Below are 16942 nucleotides of genomic sequence, written 5' to 3'. Positions count from 1 at the left end.
TACTAGTTAAGGTAATCAGTTTAAGTTCATAGTTGATCATAAAGATAGGATTAATTATCAAAGTGATCACATAAATAAGACCAGTGTCTGCTGATAATAATTGATAGAATTAAAAAGAAGCAAATGATCCAACTTGGGAAGCAGGATACACAGCAGACTCATAGAATGAAAAATGCCCTTAACAGCTCTCTGGCCTCAGAATCAGCCCCTTACGGCATTCAGATCTTGCTAAAAAGCTCATGAGAGTTTCTCAGGCATGGAAAGCCAAGACACTGTGGCAAAAAAAAAAATGACCTAAATGAAAGATCTCTGTGAGTGAGATCCCAGTGGAAAGAAGAGGCCATCAAAGAAGGAGGTACCTTTCTCTGAAGGGAGGAGAGAACTTCCATTTTCATTATGGCCTTGTCTAAATAAGATCGGAGTTGGCGAACTCAAAAGGCTTCCATAGCCTTGGCAGCTCATGACAAGAGCTTGGGGTGATTACTGATGTCATAAATAAGAGTGTCAATTGTTGAATCAACAACAGGAATCACTGTGCACTTGCTCCCCTGTAGGACCTCTGTCCTTAATATGTTGTACTATGAGAATTAATGGGAAAACTAATCTTCAAACAGTACTTTATACTTTGTGTATCTGTGTGGGTTCAAACTGTTGAAATCTTTCATCAGTATGGAGTTTATCTTCTGTATATAAAAATAATTAAAAATGAATCTTTAGAATGGGAAGGGAGAGGGAGTAAGAGATAGGATGGTTTGTGGGTGCAAGGGTGGTTATGGGGGGAAGAACTGCTATAATCCAAAAATTGTACTTTTGAATTTTTTATTTATTAAATGAAAGTTTTCAAAAAAAGAAATGCAATAGAGAAGACAAAATAAAATAGTCACCTTGAATGTAAATGGTCTCAACTCTCCTGTTAAAAGACACAGACTGGCTGAACGGATTAAAGAACAAAACCCATCTATTTGCTGCCTACAAGAAACACATTTTACCAACAAAGATGCATGCAGACTGAAAATAAAAGGATGGAAAAAGATATCCAATGCCAACAGAAAGCAAAAAAGAGCTGGTGTAGCCATCCTTATATCAGACAAAGTAGACGTTAACACAAAAGCTGTTAAAAGAGACAAATAAGGGCACTATGTAATGATTAAGGGATCAACAGGAAGATGTAACTATTATAAACATATATACACCTAATTACAGGGCACGTGGTTAAAAATATTAAGGGATCTAAAGGGAGACATAGACTCAAATGCAATAGTAATGTGGGATTTGAACACACCACTTTAATTAATGGACAGATCAACAAGAGAGAAAATCATCAAGGAAACAGCAGGGTTAATCTACACTATTGGCCAAATAGACCTAATAGATATCTACAGAGCTATTCATCTTACAGTTGCAGAATGCACATTCTTCCCATATGAATTTCAGTATGTATCTGTAAATTAAAAAAAAATCATAATCATACCATGCATCTTCTCAGACCACAGTTCAACAAAGCTGGAAATCAGCAACTCAGGAATCTCTAGAACATATGAAAACACATGGAGACTGAACAACATGCTCCTGAATGAACAGTGAGTCATAGAAGAAATTAAAAGAGAAATAAAAAAATTTCTGGAAACAAATGAAGATGACAATATAACATATCAAAACTAATGGGATACAGAAGAAGCAGTGTTAATAGGAAAGCTTATAGCAATTGGTACCTACATCAAAAAATTGGAAAGGCACCATATAAATGAGCTATCAATGCATCTCAAGGGGCTAGAAGAACAAACGCAAACCAAACCCAAAACTAGTAGGAGAAAAGAAATAATTAAAATTAGAAAATAAATCAACAAAATTAAAACAAAAATAACGATACAAAAGATCAGCAAAATGAAGAGCTGTTTTTTAAAAATAAATAAACAAAATTGACACACCATTGGCCAACTAACCAAAAAAAAGAGAAGACCCAAACCAATAAAATTAGAGATGAAAAAGGAAAATGTCACAGACACCTCAGAACTAAAAATAATCATCAGAAATTACTACAAATAACTCTGTGAAAACAGACTGGGAAACCTAGAAGAAATGGATAGATTCCTGGACACATACAAGCTGCCTAAATTGAGCCACAAAGACATAGACAACCTAAACAGACCCATTACCAAGGCAGAGATTGAATCAGTAATAAAGACCCTCCCAACAAAGGAAAGCCCAGGACTGGATGGCTTCAACACTGAATTCTACTAGACATTTGAAGAAGAACTAACCCAAATTTAAACCCAAGCATTTACAACCAACATATATTCGACCAAGGAGCTAAAACCAATCCCTGGAGCAAGGAAAGTGTCTTCATCAAGTGGTTCTGAGAAAAATAGATTTCCACATGCAGAAGTATGAAGAAAGATTCCTACTTTACACCTTACACAAAAGCCATTCTAAATGGATTAAAGACCTAAATCTACAACCTGATACCATGAAATTATTAGAGAACATTGAGGAAACTCTGCAAGATATTGGTGCAGGCAAAGAGTTCTTGGAAAAGATCCCAGAGGCACAGGCAATCAAAGTCAAAATTAACAAATGGGATTACATCAAATAGAGAGGCTTCTGTACTGCAAAAGAAACATTCATGAAAGTGAAGAAGTACCCAACAGAATGGGAGAAATTATTTGCAAAGTATACAACTGATAAAGGATTAAATACCAAAATGTATAAAGAGTTCGAGAAACTCCACAACAACAAAACTACCCAGTTAAGAGATGGGCAAAGAACTTAGATGGACAATTTTCAAAAGAGGAAATACAAATGGCTAACAGATACATGAAAAAATAGTTGGATCACTAGCCATCAGAGAAATGCAACTCAAAACCACAATGAGGTTTCATTTCACCCCAGTTAGAATGGTTTTCATACAGACATCAACAAACAACAAATGCTGGTAAGAATGTAGGAGGAAAAACACACTAATCCACTGTTGGTGGGAAAGTAAACTGGTAAAGCCACTATGGAAGACAGTTTTGAGATTCTTCAGAAATCTGAATATAGTCCTACCATATGACCCAGCCATCCCTCTCCTGGAAGTTTAACCAAGGAAAATGAAATCAGCAAATAAGGGATTTATCTTCACCCCCATGTTTATTTCAGCTCAGTTCACAATAGCTAAGATATGGAATCAACCTAAATGCCTGTCAACTGGAGACTGGGTAAAGAAATTATATATATATATATATATATATATATATATATGTAGTTTTTGGAATACTACCAAGCAGTTAAATAAAGAAAGAAGGAAAAGAAATCCAGTCATTTGCAACAAAATGGATGAATCTGGAAAATATACTTAGTGAAATAAGCCAGTTCCAAAGGGACAAATACCATATGTTCTCCCTGATCTGTGAAAACTAATAGAGCACCTACAAGGAAATCTCTAGAAGTGAAATTGACACTTTGAGAAACAATGACTTGAACAGCCTTTGCCTTGACTGTCAAGGAATAGGTTTTTTTATACTATGTGTTGAACTCTTTATTTAACATAGAGTTAATCATATGTGTAGAAAATCGATTGAAAATAGATCTCGGCCACTTTTCCTACAGTGGCCTGAAGGAGCGGCAAAGTGATTATGAGGGAATTTATCATTTCTGGGAGCTGCACTCACGATGTCTTCCAAGAGAGAAGGGGACGATTGGAGTCAGCTCAATGTGCTCAAAAAAAAAAAAAAAAAAAAAAAAAAAAAAAAAAGGAGAGTGGGAGACCTGTTGGCCAGTTACATCCCGGAAGATGAGGCGATGATGTTACAGGATGGATGCTTTGCATGTGCCATCTGCCCTCACTGACCTGTCCTGGACACCCTGGCCATGCTGAAGGCCCACCGTGCAGGCAAGAAACATCTGTCCAACCTGCAGCTTTTCTATGGAAAGAAACAGCCAGGAAAGGACATGGAGCAAAATTCAAAAGAGCAGAATGAATCGAGGGAAGAGACCAAAGTTGAAGCTCCTCTGCTAACCTAGATTCGCCTTATCACCCAGAGTGCTCTGCACAGAGCTCCCCACCATAACAGTTGCTGCTGCTGCAAGTACAGACCAGAAGTTCCTGGTTCCTCTGTCTTTCGTTCTTCTTTGCCATCAGCTGCAGAGCTGGAACTCCAAAGTGGGAAAATCAGTAGGGAACCTGAGAGTGCGGCTGACCCACAGGCCAAGGAGTCAGCAATTGTCTCAGCCCCTGCACCCATGAGCCCCTCAAGAAGATGGGCCCTGGATCACTACCTCACTCTTCAAAGCTCTGGATGGATCCCAGATGAAGAGGTCGATGGGTAAAAGATGAAAATGTTGAGTTTGACTCTGATGAAGAAGAACCACTTGACCTGCCCCTGGACTGATACTCTCTTTCCTCATTCATTTCATAAATAAACTAGAGGGCACTGTGAGCCTAAAAGAAAAAAAGAAAAAAGAAAATAGATCTCAGTAAAAAATAAGAGTGGGAATAAGAGAGGGAGGAGGAAGTTTGCAACTGTAAAGCTGTATAGTTCTGCACACATTCCTACAGTTTTACTTCTTCAAAATCTTGCCATGGCATCCCAAATCCCATTAAGCTGGGCAGTAAAAATGGTATCTTAAGTGTTAAAGTGACCATATTAAGTGTTAAAGCGATCATATAGATAGGAATAATTCTTAAAGGAATCATATAAATAAGATCAAATCCTGGTAATAATAACAGATAGAATTTAAAAAGAGAGAGTGTTACAACATGAGAAGCAGTCCATACAGCATACTCATAGAATGACAATCACTTTAAATAGCACTCTGACCTCAAAATCAACCCTTAATGCTTTCTAGTCTGGCTGAAAAGCCCATGAGAGCCTTTCAGGCATGGATAATTAAGACATTGTGACAAAAAAAGTCCTCCATGAAGGATCTCTGTGGGTGAGATCCTGGTGGAAAAGAGTGGCCATCAAAGAAGGATGTACTTTTTTCTGAAGGAAGGAGAGAACTTCTACATTGCTTATTGCTTGTATAAATACTGACAGAGATTATAGATTCAAAAGGCTTCCATAGCCTGGGCAGCTCATGTCAAGAGCCTCAGGCGATCATTGACACCATACATCAGAGTGTTAATTGTTAAATTAACAACAGAAGTCACTATGCACTTACTTCCCATGCAGAACTTCTGTCCTCAATGAGTTCTAATGAATATTAACTGTAAAACTTGTTCTCAAATGGTTGTGTGTGTGTGTGTGTGTGTGTGTAAACTGTTGAAATCTTTACTTAGTACAGAGTTGGTTTCCTGTGTATAAAGTTAATTGAAAATGAATCTTGATGGAGATTGGGACTGGGAAGGGGAAAGGGAGGAGGAGGTGGGGTGGGAGTGAGGGCAGGTGTGGTGGGAAGAATCACTATATTCCTAAAGTTGTACATATAAGATTTGTACTCATTAAATAAAAAGTTTCTTTTGAAAAAAAAAAAAAAATGAGCAGCCACATGAGGAAAGGAGACACTAGCTACAGGAGAGTGTTTATGTAACATTAGGATATTGCAACTTTCACTTCAAAGGGAATAAAGATTTCTATTACTCCAAATTCTCACCTTGGAATTGGTTGAACACATTTGCAGCTGCATGTGTGGCAGTTATATTTACCCCAATTGTGAAACACATAACAGTTCAGCAAATGGTACATTTCTAGCAGCAGTGCTGAAGTCTAGTGTTTCTGTACACCTGGAACTGCAGTCATCATGCGCTTATGGTCCCTTATTACTATAGCATCCTAATACTCGAGAAATCCTCCTGGGCTGGTGCTGTGGCATACTGGGTCAAACAACCACCTGAGGTGCCAGCATCCCATGTGGGCACTGGCTCAAGCCCCAGCTGCCCCATTTCTGATGCAGCTCTCTGCTATGGCCTTGGAAACCCGTAAAAAATGGTCAAAGTTCTTGGGGCCTTGCAACTGCTTGGGAAACCCAGAAAAAGCTCCTAGCTTCCAATTGGCTCAGCTCTGGCCGTTTAGGCCATTTGTGGAGTGAACCAGCAGATGGAAGACCTCTCTTTCTCTCTGTCTCTCTCTGTCTCTGTCTCTGTCTCTCTCTCTCTCTTTATCTCTATCTCCATCTCCCTCCCTCCCTCCCTCCCTCCCTCCCTCCCTCCCTCCCTTTCTCTGCCTCTCTGTAACTCTGCCTTTCAAATAAAAAATAAATACATCTTTAAAAAAGAAGAAAAAAAGAAATCCTCCTGGGGATACGCATTTCTTAACAAAATAAATGCCACATTTCTCGGTGGTAAGGAATATTGTGGTATCTGCATTCAAGGGCACAACTGTCATAGTGAACACTGTCTCCAGAACATTGTCTTTTGATGACAGGAGAAAACTCTCAGTCCATTCTGCTTCTTTGTACTTGTGCAATTCCATCTGGATGTCCTTCTAACAAGGAAACAATCTTGGATCTTCCAGGGCAATGAATGTCTCTCACTCACATTGTCTGCTCTTCTCTCTACACAGGACATATGGTAAGGGCATAACAAATGTTTATTGAGCCAAATCTGGGGATGAAGGGGAAATGTCCTTTCCCTTGACAGACTTTGTTTTTGAAGCTTTTAGGAATTATTGTATAATTTTTAAAGATTCCTCATTCAACAGCATTTGTTAGGATTGACCTTCAATCTGTCTGACCACAAGGAGGGGTTCGGAGAGCAATGTGGGCAAAAGAAGGTCAATTGTGATAGGCAGTGGAGCGACCCAGCCTACCCAAGCCATAAAAAAGTCAAAGGAACCATTGAGAATTCTGAATGTACCCTGCAAAGCGTGAACAGCATACCATTATTCATAGTATAAAAACATTACTATCCTTAACATTTTACAGTGGAGTTTGATTTTAACTTCTGTTTTCTCATTGAAAATAGTAAAAACATCTACAAAAACCTACTAATCAAGTGTAGCTAGGGAAGCGTCATTCTTCTAGAATGAGACATATCTTCTCACGATGCTCTGTTTCCACAGAAGGACCTCACTATTTGTATCTTCCAAAATGTTCTCCAAACTGAGTGCACCCAGTTGATTGATATTTGAAGTGAGTTTTCCACCTACAAGAATTTGTGTTGTAAACATTTCATGGCTCTTTTTGGACATTCTCTGTTGAAGAGGCTGAGTCCTAAGGTCTATTTTATGAATTTGATATAACATGAATCTCAAGATGTCAACAGCTTGGCTGTAGTTGTCACTCTAGTCAAAAGGTCAGCACCACTGAAAGAGTTGAGTGCCTATGGGACATCACATCATCAGGAACCACATTTACTTATCAGTACAAATGAGAATGCTTGCAACGCATCTAATGAAAAATCCATCCACTGCTCTCCTTCAGCCACACTCAATTCCTGCTGCCAAAGGCACTTCTTTCTAAACCTCCCCTGTGCCACAAAGGACTCGGGAGCACAAATAAAGAAAAGGAAATTCTCCAGAAAAGCAGCACTGCTTCACAACTATGGAGAAAGGAGATTATTAAGAAAAGACTCAACAGCATGTTCAAATTGCCAGGCATATCCAGTTTGTGTGTGCTATGCAGAGATGCGTGAAAAGACAGGGGTCATATTGCGGAAGATGCTGAATGGTTGAGGGAGAAGAGGTGTTTGAGAATTGTATACACTCTTTGATATTGTCTATTTTTCTCTCTCTTTTGCCTCTCTCTCTTGTTCTCATACTCTCCTTCCTACATATAGACTACTAGCAAATATGAACATCTTAATTTAAAAGTTTCATCCTGTGGTCATATTTTGAGGAACTTTGGCAAGGAGTGAAATCCTGACATGGTAAATTTATAGAAAACACATAAGGTACTGGTTTTTACAATTCTGTATCACCATTTTAAAGCTTAGGCTAATGTGACTTGAGCACCTTGCTGTGTGATGTTGTTAGGGATTCTATTTCTGAATATATTTCCAATGTCAGGGAATTATATGACATCATTTTTGATTTCCTCTAAAAGTGGTAAATGTTTATATAATTTAGATGGCAATGACTGACTCAGTTTGTCTCACATGGTAAAGCATTTACACCTCATATAGATCTCAACAGTAAATATGATAATTACTTATAATCCAATCATCCTTTATTAGATTCTTTGTTATTTTACTCCTCAAAGACATTGGAAACCATTCCTTGTCTGAGGAAATATTTTATTTTAATTATGCAAATAATGACATAAATTGTTCTCTAACTTGTAGAATTACCAACTAACTCTTGAAGAGCAATGAGAATAGGATGAAAGTCCTAATGGTCCAGCCAGAGATGAGCCCAGGAGCCTACATATGGTCTGTGATATGAAAAAAGAGACCTGAACTGCTCTAATTGTCTGCTGGGTTCTGCCACATAACATTAGCTTGAGTTCTCTTGAATCCTTTGGTCAGAATCATCACTAGTCTTTATTTTTCTAAGTTTTTCAAGAAGAAATACACAAAAATCAAGTGTGAAAAAATTGTTTATTAGAAGGCAATGATATATTTAAAACATGTTCTAGAACAATTTCGTCTAAGCATTGGAATAATGACTCTGCATGTTTCAGCTCAAAATGGAGGGAATAGAATTTACCTTACAGCAGATTACTGACTAATGATACCAACCTGCAATGCTAGTATCTATGGGCAATGCTGAAATAATCAAAGCTGGTTTTAAATATGGTAAGAAAACTCAGCAGTGAACAAAATCTAACCTAAAATACTGATAATCTATTTGTGGATTGTAATTATTCCACCTTGGAATATTGATGCATTTTAGTGAAGATATATATTAATGTGTTTGTGTTTATATGGTATTATTTCAAATGCTGTCATATTATTTTCTTAAGCCAACATATTCTTATTTCCAAGAATATCTGGCTATAAAAATTTGGTATATAAGACTGTGGTCTTGCACACAGTGTTAATATTGCATATTGCAAGATTTAGTGATTTGTAAGGTTACATTCAGCTGCCATCTACCTGCTAGGAAAACTACTCAAAGTTGTGAATAAATCCATAAAACTGAAAAAGCAGTAGTGAGCAGCATTCAGAAATGAGCACTGCCTGGCTGTGTATTTATATTTTCAAAAGTTAGATGGAAACCATTTTAAAATGCAGTCAGGAAAATTCTCTTTTTCCTGTTGGAGGAAATTCATTGAATATGTATGGAATATATCTTCCTGTGTAATGTCCTATGCAAGTTACTGTAAGAAAATAAACTATTGAGTACACAAACACCTGAAAAAATTAGGACTTTACATGAAATTTTTTCTTAAATCATAAAACTCGTTCTTCTACATGTTTCTAAATCCATTCACTTTTCCTTGCCTCAGTTTCCAGTCATCAATGGACAAGTTAGTAAAGCTTATTAAGCTTTAGGACACTTTTATAACTAACTCCTGTTAGGATTAAACTTATCTTTTCATTCTGTTTCCTGAAGCTTTTGTTATAGTTATGTAAAAACTTCAAAAACTTCTTTAGAAGTTTAGATTAGGAATTTATCTTGGACTTGAAACTTATCACTGCAATGTTTATCTGAATTTCTTTGATCTAACATCAGACTGAATTTGTAAAGAGAAGCAACAGCCTTCTCTTTACAAATATTGCTTCTAGTAGGATCAAAAGTTCAGTGGAAATCGAGTTTTCTCAAAGGATTTAGAAAGGATTTCTTCTAGGCTAGGTTAGAGAGCTATGTGATATCAAAAGGAAGGGAAACATGTTATTTGAGCCATTCAGAAACTCTAAGGAGAAACTTTTCAGCTCAAAATCTACGTCAAAGTTCTAGAAAAAAAATCAAATAATTAATTTTTTAAAAACATGGATGTGCTTGCTTTATTTAACTTAATAATTAAAAGGAAGCCTTCATCATTTCAAAACTGCATAATGCCTACTAAAGATATTAATTAATATGAAAATTAAAACAAATATTAATGAAACTAAAAAATGTAATGTTGTACTCTACCACTCAGAGGCCTGCTGTCTACCCCAGTGGACTTCTTCCAGATCTTCTAATCTGCACATACACATGCATCACAATTTTACCCAAATGAGCTATATGATCAACAACGTTTTAAAGCAAACAGTGTACATTTTTGCATAAAATTTTTTTCCTCAGTTTTCTGAAAAGTGAAAGTTGTTTCATCCAAGTTAGATCCAAATCCAAGGCTATGCGTTGAGTTTGGTAGTGATGGCCCTTAAGTCTCCTTTCATTTGGCACAGTCCACCTCTTACCCCTCTTTCTTTGTTCATAACATGAACTTACTGAAAAAATCCATAAACTGATTGTCCTGAAGGAAAATATTCAACTTGTCAATTTGTCTCCTTGTATCATTTTGTCTTTCTCATTTAATCTTCTAGTGTCATATGAATACTATCATTATAAGTTGATTTCTCATATAATAAAGTTCTTACTTTATCTATCTATATGAAATACATGAAACTTGTATAACTTAAATAAAATTTTTAGAAAATAAAATAAATAGAGTCATTTGGTCACCTGACCTATAGATCCTACCAAAAAATTAAAAAAACAATTTTCAAAATAATAATATAAATTTTAATTACTTTTTCTGGTATTCTCTTTTCTGAGTTTCATGAACCTGTGTATTTCATTGATTGAATGCATTCTCTTCTGAAATAGGATGCCTGGGTCTGTTTAAATTGTTCTCATCAGTCTTTGAATATTTGTCTTTTGGCAGTTTGTACCTTCCAGTGTCCCTTGTGCCACCATTCTTCCAGGGAGTCAGTAATTTACTCATAAATAACTGGATGAGGTTAGAGTCTTGGGAGCACTGATGAGATGGCAATTTTGGTGTTAAATCAACAGAAAGTTAAAAATAATTTCTGTCAATTTCTATTGACTAAACAGACTTCAGGTGTAAAAGAGCTAACCTACTACTGGAAATGTAAAGCCCATCCCTCAGAATAATCCTTCCATATCTGCACACGAAAAATTCAGGACAAGTATTAATTAAATGAATTGTAGGAGGTTTTTCTCAAAATTATGAAAGTCTATTTAAATAGATTGTAAATATGCATCCAGATCTGATTTAAGCTCAGATCTGGACTTCCTCTCACTGAAATACTGAATCTAGACTCCCACAGCTAAATGTTCAAGCCCATCTGTCACTAGCAACATTCCTATAATATTTGAATTGATTTAATGGAAGCAACTGGGTGATGATACAGCCAGCTGGATGTGGTGCATACTAGACAAAGTAAATTCTTTGTAAGAAGTAACTGTCCACCACAAGTGACTTATCTGAACAATTCCTTCAATTCTATAAGTTTATCAATGCTGTCAGCAGATCCCAATGGCCGGAGCTGCACCAATCCGAAGCCAGGAGCCTCTTCCGGGTCTCTCACGTGGGTGCAGAGGCCCAAGGACTTGGGCCATCTTCTATTGCTATCCCAGGCCATAGCAGAGAGCTGGATCAGAAGAGGAGCAGCCAGGACTAGAATTGGCGCCCATATGGGATGCCGGTGCTTTAGGTCAGGGCGTTAACCCGGTGCACCACAGCACCGGCCCCTCCAATCTTTCTATGGATGTGAGTAAGGCGTTCTGTATCTGTCACTGATCTGACATGATTTGCCTACTTGCTGAAACCTTAGTCTGTCTGCTGGTTAGGTCGCCGTTACTTGTCTGTTACTGCCTCTCCTGGATCACAGGTTCAATTGGAGTATTATGCTTGATCTATGCCTTTCCTCCTTCATCTTGAGCTGATCTTAAGTTCAGATCTGATATTCCAAATACCTGACCCAAAAACAACATACTATTACTCATTTTTTTGTTTAAATATCCTATTTTTTCATGATCCCAAGGTTTCGGTTTTTTTTTTTTTTTTTTTTTTTTTTTTTACAGGCAGAGTGGGCAGTGAGAGAGAGAGACAGAGAGAAAGGTCTTCCTTTGCCGTTGGTTCACCCTCCAATGGCCGCTGCGGTCGGCAGGCTGCGGCTGGCGCACCGCGCTAATGTGACGGCAGGAGCCAGGTACTTATCCTGGTCTCCCATGGGGTGCAGGGCCCAAGGACTTGGGCCATCCTCCACTGCACTCCCTGGCCACAGCAGAGAGCTGGCCTGGAAGAGGGGCAACCGGGACAGAATACGGCGCCCCGACTGGGACTAGAATCCGGTGTACTGGCGCCGCAAGGTGGAGGATTAGCCTAGTGAGCCGTGGCGCCGGCCCCCAAGGTCTTTCTTGACTACTGGTTCTAAACATCCACAATCTGATGCCCACTTCTAATGCCCAAACCCACAATTTGGTAACTTCAGTGATCTTTACACATGAGAATAATTCTTACCTGGCTTCAAGAAGATCTCACTGTATGTTATGTTTTTATTTATTTATTTTTTTAATTTGACAGGTAGAGTTATAGACAGTGAGAGAGAGAGAGACAAAGAGAAAGGTCTCCCTTCCATTGGTTCACCCCCCAAATGGCCGCTACAACGGGAGCTATGCCGATCCGAAACCAGGAGCCAATTGCGTCCTCCTGGTCTCCCATGCGGGTGCAGGGGCCCAAGCACTTGGGCCATCCTCCACTGCCCTCCCAGGCCACAGCAGAGAGCTGAACTGGAAGAGGAGCAACCGGGACTAGAACCCGGCGTCCATATGGGATGCGGGCCCTGCAGGTGGAGGATTAACCAAGTGAGCCACAGCGCCAGTGCCTGTATTTTATGTTTATCCCAATAATGATAAAATGTATATTGTATATATCTACTTTGTCCTTTGAAAGTAGGTCTCCTTATTGACTATTGTGAGAATTTTAAAGAAGCAATGGGTTAGGTTGTCTTTGTTAAAAGCTAAATGGGCTACATAGGTATAACATTTGGTCTATTAACATTATAACTCATCTTTCTGGACTCTTAGCACACATTAGAATTACTCAAAGAGCTCTTGATTTTATGTTGGTGTTGTTTTCTTAAACATCATGGCCTTGGCTCCACCCAGAGAGAATTTTATTCAATTGATCTAGTATTTGAACTGGACAATTCTATATTTTAAATTTTCTCTGGGTATTCTAACATGTATCACAATTAAGAACCAAAAACATAAAAATAGGCACAAATGGGATCAAACCATCAAAGCAAAACACACAAAAATACATTGGACCACTGAGAGTGGACCTAATGAATTCTGAGTTAATGGACCATTCTTGGTAGGATTTTTGCATCATAGTATTCTAAGGGGAAGACCCTCTTAGAAAAATGAAAGAGGCAGCCAAATGATGCTAATATAGGAATATATAATATGTTCTAGAAATGAAATGTAGATTGATATGACAAGAAGTCCCTCTGACACACAGACATATGCATTTGGAAAGAAATCTTTGTTTTGGCGTAACAAGCTCCCTCAGATAGTTTATGGAATCATCACTGAAATGATAAATAACATGGAGTGCATCTAGAATAGACATTGCTCATTATGGTGGAAAGTAAAATAAAAACAATCAGTCTTGCTGCCAATAAAATCAAGAAGATACCAGAGAAGGCCTGGATTGGTGTATTGATAAGCACTCAGGAATCAGTAGCAATGGATAGGGATGAACCATTGAAGGATGAGTAACAGAACACTAGCCTGTATATGAAATTGTTTCTATATGAATATTGTGCTCAAATTGGATGGCACATCTAGTTCCAGCTTTCTAGAAAATTCAACATTAAAATGGGATTGCTCCCATATAGTTGTACTTGTAAGTACACATAGATACACTATACCTTCTCAATATCATCCCGCCTCCATAGTTCATTCCAGCCCTCCCTTAACTTCTAACTGTAAAATAATTGAGATAATTTCTCTCTGAATATTTTAAAGAAACCTAAGAATATAATGAGAGGAATTATTGTATTCATTGTTGTCATATACAATCAAGAAATTATTTGGAGTTAGAAATTTACAGTTAGAAATTTACAGTTAGAAATTATTTAGAGTGAAATTTAGAGTAAATTCCTTCTCTCCCTTTTTCTTTGTATCATCATATCATCATTGTGATCATCATTATTCCTAAATGATTTTGAATAAACAAGGAAGAAGATAATAATTGTTGCCTTCTGGAAGTTCTTCATGAAGAAACATGCACCTTTTTAGAGGCTCCAAGGAGTTGCTTCTCACTCTCTTATCAAGAATGAAGATTCTAGGAGACACAAGGGTCCACTGTGCTCTCTGGGGGTGACCATGTAAAGATAGATGAGGATAGTGGCGCAGGTAGCTTGCTGAATCCACAGAGAATGAGATATGGGGAACAGTGCCGGAATACAGCTACATAACTTACCTTCTTTACTTTTCGGCTGTCTTCCAGAGAGACACAAAAGCTTAGGGAAGACTCCTTGTCCAAAGGGACAGAATTCATCCATTCCATTGATGCAAACATTGATAAAACATGTAGTTTAAAAAGAAAAAATGTGAACATCTTAGATAATGTAATTGTTTCTCAGAAAAGACAAGTAAACATAAATCTATCCACTAAAAAATAAGCACTCCACATAATCTGTCACTATTAGCTTAGCTAATGATACAAAAATTAATTTTATTTATTGAGTTTTCACTTTTATTGTGTTAAACATGTGACTTGTATATTACAATAAAACCCAAACCATTCATAAAAATATGAGGTGGAATGGGTTTATGTTGAAACTAGACTATTCTTCTGTTGCATTATACACAAGGTCTTTGCCAAATTGCCAACTAACTGTCCAGATGCCCAGTTATTAATACATGGATGAGCTAATATAGCTCTGCAGATGATGGTAAAGGGAAGGATTCACCTTGTATTAGCTTTGACTCATCACAATAAATTTAAAATGCTACCAGAAATAGTTGTCCTCTTTTTGTAAATGACCTACATACCATAATTTAAAACATTTGCATGTCCAACTGCCTTTGTGGAGGGCATACATTTGCCTAAATGATTTATCTGTTGAAGGAAGAATGCCCTACAAGGACAGAGAAGCAATGTTGAACCCTGGTGACATCATAAAGAGAGAGCCACACTCAGCAGTGATATTTTACCTCTATCTACACCAAGACACATTAACAATGAAATCAAATCTTGAGGTAATTGTTGTCAACAGGAATATTCTTTAATTCTGTTCCAACCAATATTTCTCATTCTTAAATCTTTACATTACATGAACTGCCTTTGCCGTGCTTTCCTATATATTGAAATATGTTTTATATCTATCTCAGTCATTCATTCAACAACGTTGATTCATAAATAAATATGTGATATCTGTTTTAATGTGAAACAGCCCAGAGTGAGAGTCTTGACACAATTGCCTTATTAAGGTGTAAATCTGAACACATATTCCAACCTTTTAAAGACTAGGTTTCCATTTTTGCAATGTGGTGATAACAATTGGTTATGTCACATGGATATGGTACACAAGTGAGACAACAATGCAAACACCTGTTGTGGTATTAGAATTTTGTGATATACAGGAAATGTGCTACATAATGGGGCCACACTGAAGAATAAGTACACTACTAAATCTCAAAGAACCCAAAGTCCTATCGGGAAGTTACATATGAGGCAACACATAAAGCATAGCCCATATACTTAATAACCTCCCCATGCAGAAAATCCTATGAGCTACAGTGGAAGAATTTTCCATTTCAGCTTTAATAAAACCATTTTCAAATATTCATTTTATTATTATCTCTGTTTGGAAGATCCTCTGTAGGAAAGTACTTACAATTCAATTCCCCTGATTCTTTTTTCTTATGATAATGTTGCTTACATTTTCCTGTATTGAAGTTTTTGTTAACCACACTATAGGAAATCCTCTCAAGACACTGATACTGCAATAGACAGAATGGAGTGTATGAGGGAACTTCAAAAATGTTGTGGAAATATGAATACATCTCAACATGTTTTGCCAAAATAAGCTTATCTTTTAATTCAATTTTTCATTAATTTTTAGAACTTTATTTTTAAGTGTCAAATAATAATTGTACATATTTATGGAGTATAATGTGATGTTTTGATCTCTATACAGTATACATTACAGAAACACTTAATCAAGCTAATTAACATTTCCATCATTTCATAGCATTTTTGAAAACACATTTGTTAAACTCAAAAGGAACATTAATTTAATTACTCAAGTATAAACCAAATATTGATAGAATTTCTTAAGTGCAAATAAACATTAATTTCTTAAGAGCAAATTAAATAGTGGTTATAATCTATATTAAAATTTGTCACCAGTAAAATCTTTCAAAGATTATGAAGATTTTTAATCATTTATGATTTTAAGAACCCAAGATGTCAATGTTTAGGTATTAGAAAAACACATTTTAATTTCTCTTCCTAGGAATTCCTTCAAAACAGTAAAATTCTAATATTTCCTGCAGTATATTAGCATATCAAATATGTTTAATAATTGTTCTTTAGTCTATTTTAAAATTTTTCAACTAATGCTTGCTCCAACTTTTGAAGCACCTTTATACAGTGACAAATTCAGCTGAAAGTTAAAATTTTATGAGATCATAACAAATGAATGTCATAGGCCAGTAAGCACTACTGCAGAAAATACCTGCTTCTGACTTCAAATTTTAAGCTAAATTCCTATGGGCCGTGGCTCAACAAGCTAATCCTCCGCCAAGCGGCGCCGGCACACCAGGTTCTAGTCCCGGTCAGGGCACTGGATTCTGTCCCGGTTGCCCCTCTTCCAGGCCGGCTCTCTGCTATGGCCCGGGAGTGCAGTGGAGGATGGCCCAAGTCCTTGTGCCCTGCACCCCATGGGAGAACAGGAGAAGCACCTGGTTCCTGCCTTTGGATCAGCGTGGTGCACCGGCCACGGTGGCCATTGGGTGGTGAACCAACAGCAAAGGAAGACCTTTCTCTCTGTCTCTCTCTCTCTCTCTCTCTCTCTCTCTCTCACTGTCCACTCTGCATGTCCAAAAAGTAAATAAATAAATAAAAAATTCCCATGGTCTTAGTATGTGTGTTTACAAGTTATTATGAAACTCCA

The 16942-nt window shown here is 37.3% G+C and overlaps 1 long non-coding RNA gene and 1 pseudogene across 1 annotated transcript in view; one reads left to right on the top strand and one right to left on the bottom strand.

Moving 5' to 3' along the window:
* LOC127483729 (uncharacterized) overlaps positions 1-16942 on the bottom strand; it is a 99475-nt gene that overhangs the window by 28204 nt on the left and 54329 nt on the right. Inside the window, exon 2 of the long non-coding RNA XR_011380679.1 lies at positions 14242-15767. This is a non-coding gene — a long non-coding RNA (uncharacterized lncRNA). The remainder of the gene's footprint in view (positions 1-14241; positions 15768-16942) is intronic.
* LOC138844793 (sodium channel modifier 1 pseudogene) lies at positions 3587-4446 on the top strand (annotated as a pseudogene).

Source organism: Oryctolagus cuniculus, chromosome 12, assembly GCF_964237555.1.
Source record: "Oryctolagus cuniculus chromosome 12, mOryCun1.1, whole genome shotgun sequence".
NCBI classification, from domain to species: Eukaryota; Metazoa; Chordata; class Mammalia; order Lagomorpha; family Leporidae; genus Oryctolagus; species Oryctolagus cuniculus.
The sequence above is the reverse complement of the archived record's forward strand: the minus strand, read 5'-3'. Positions and strand labels throughout refer to the sequence as shown.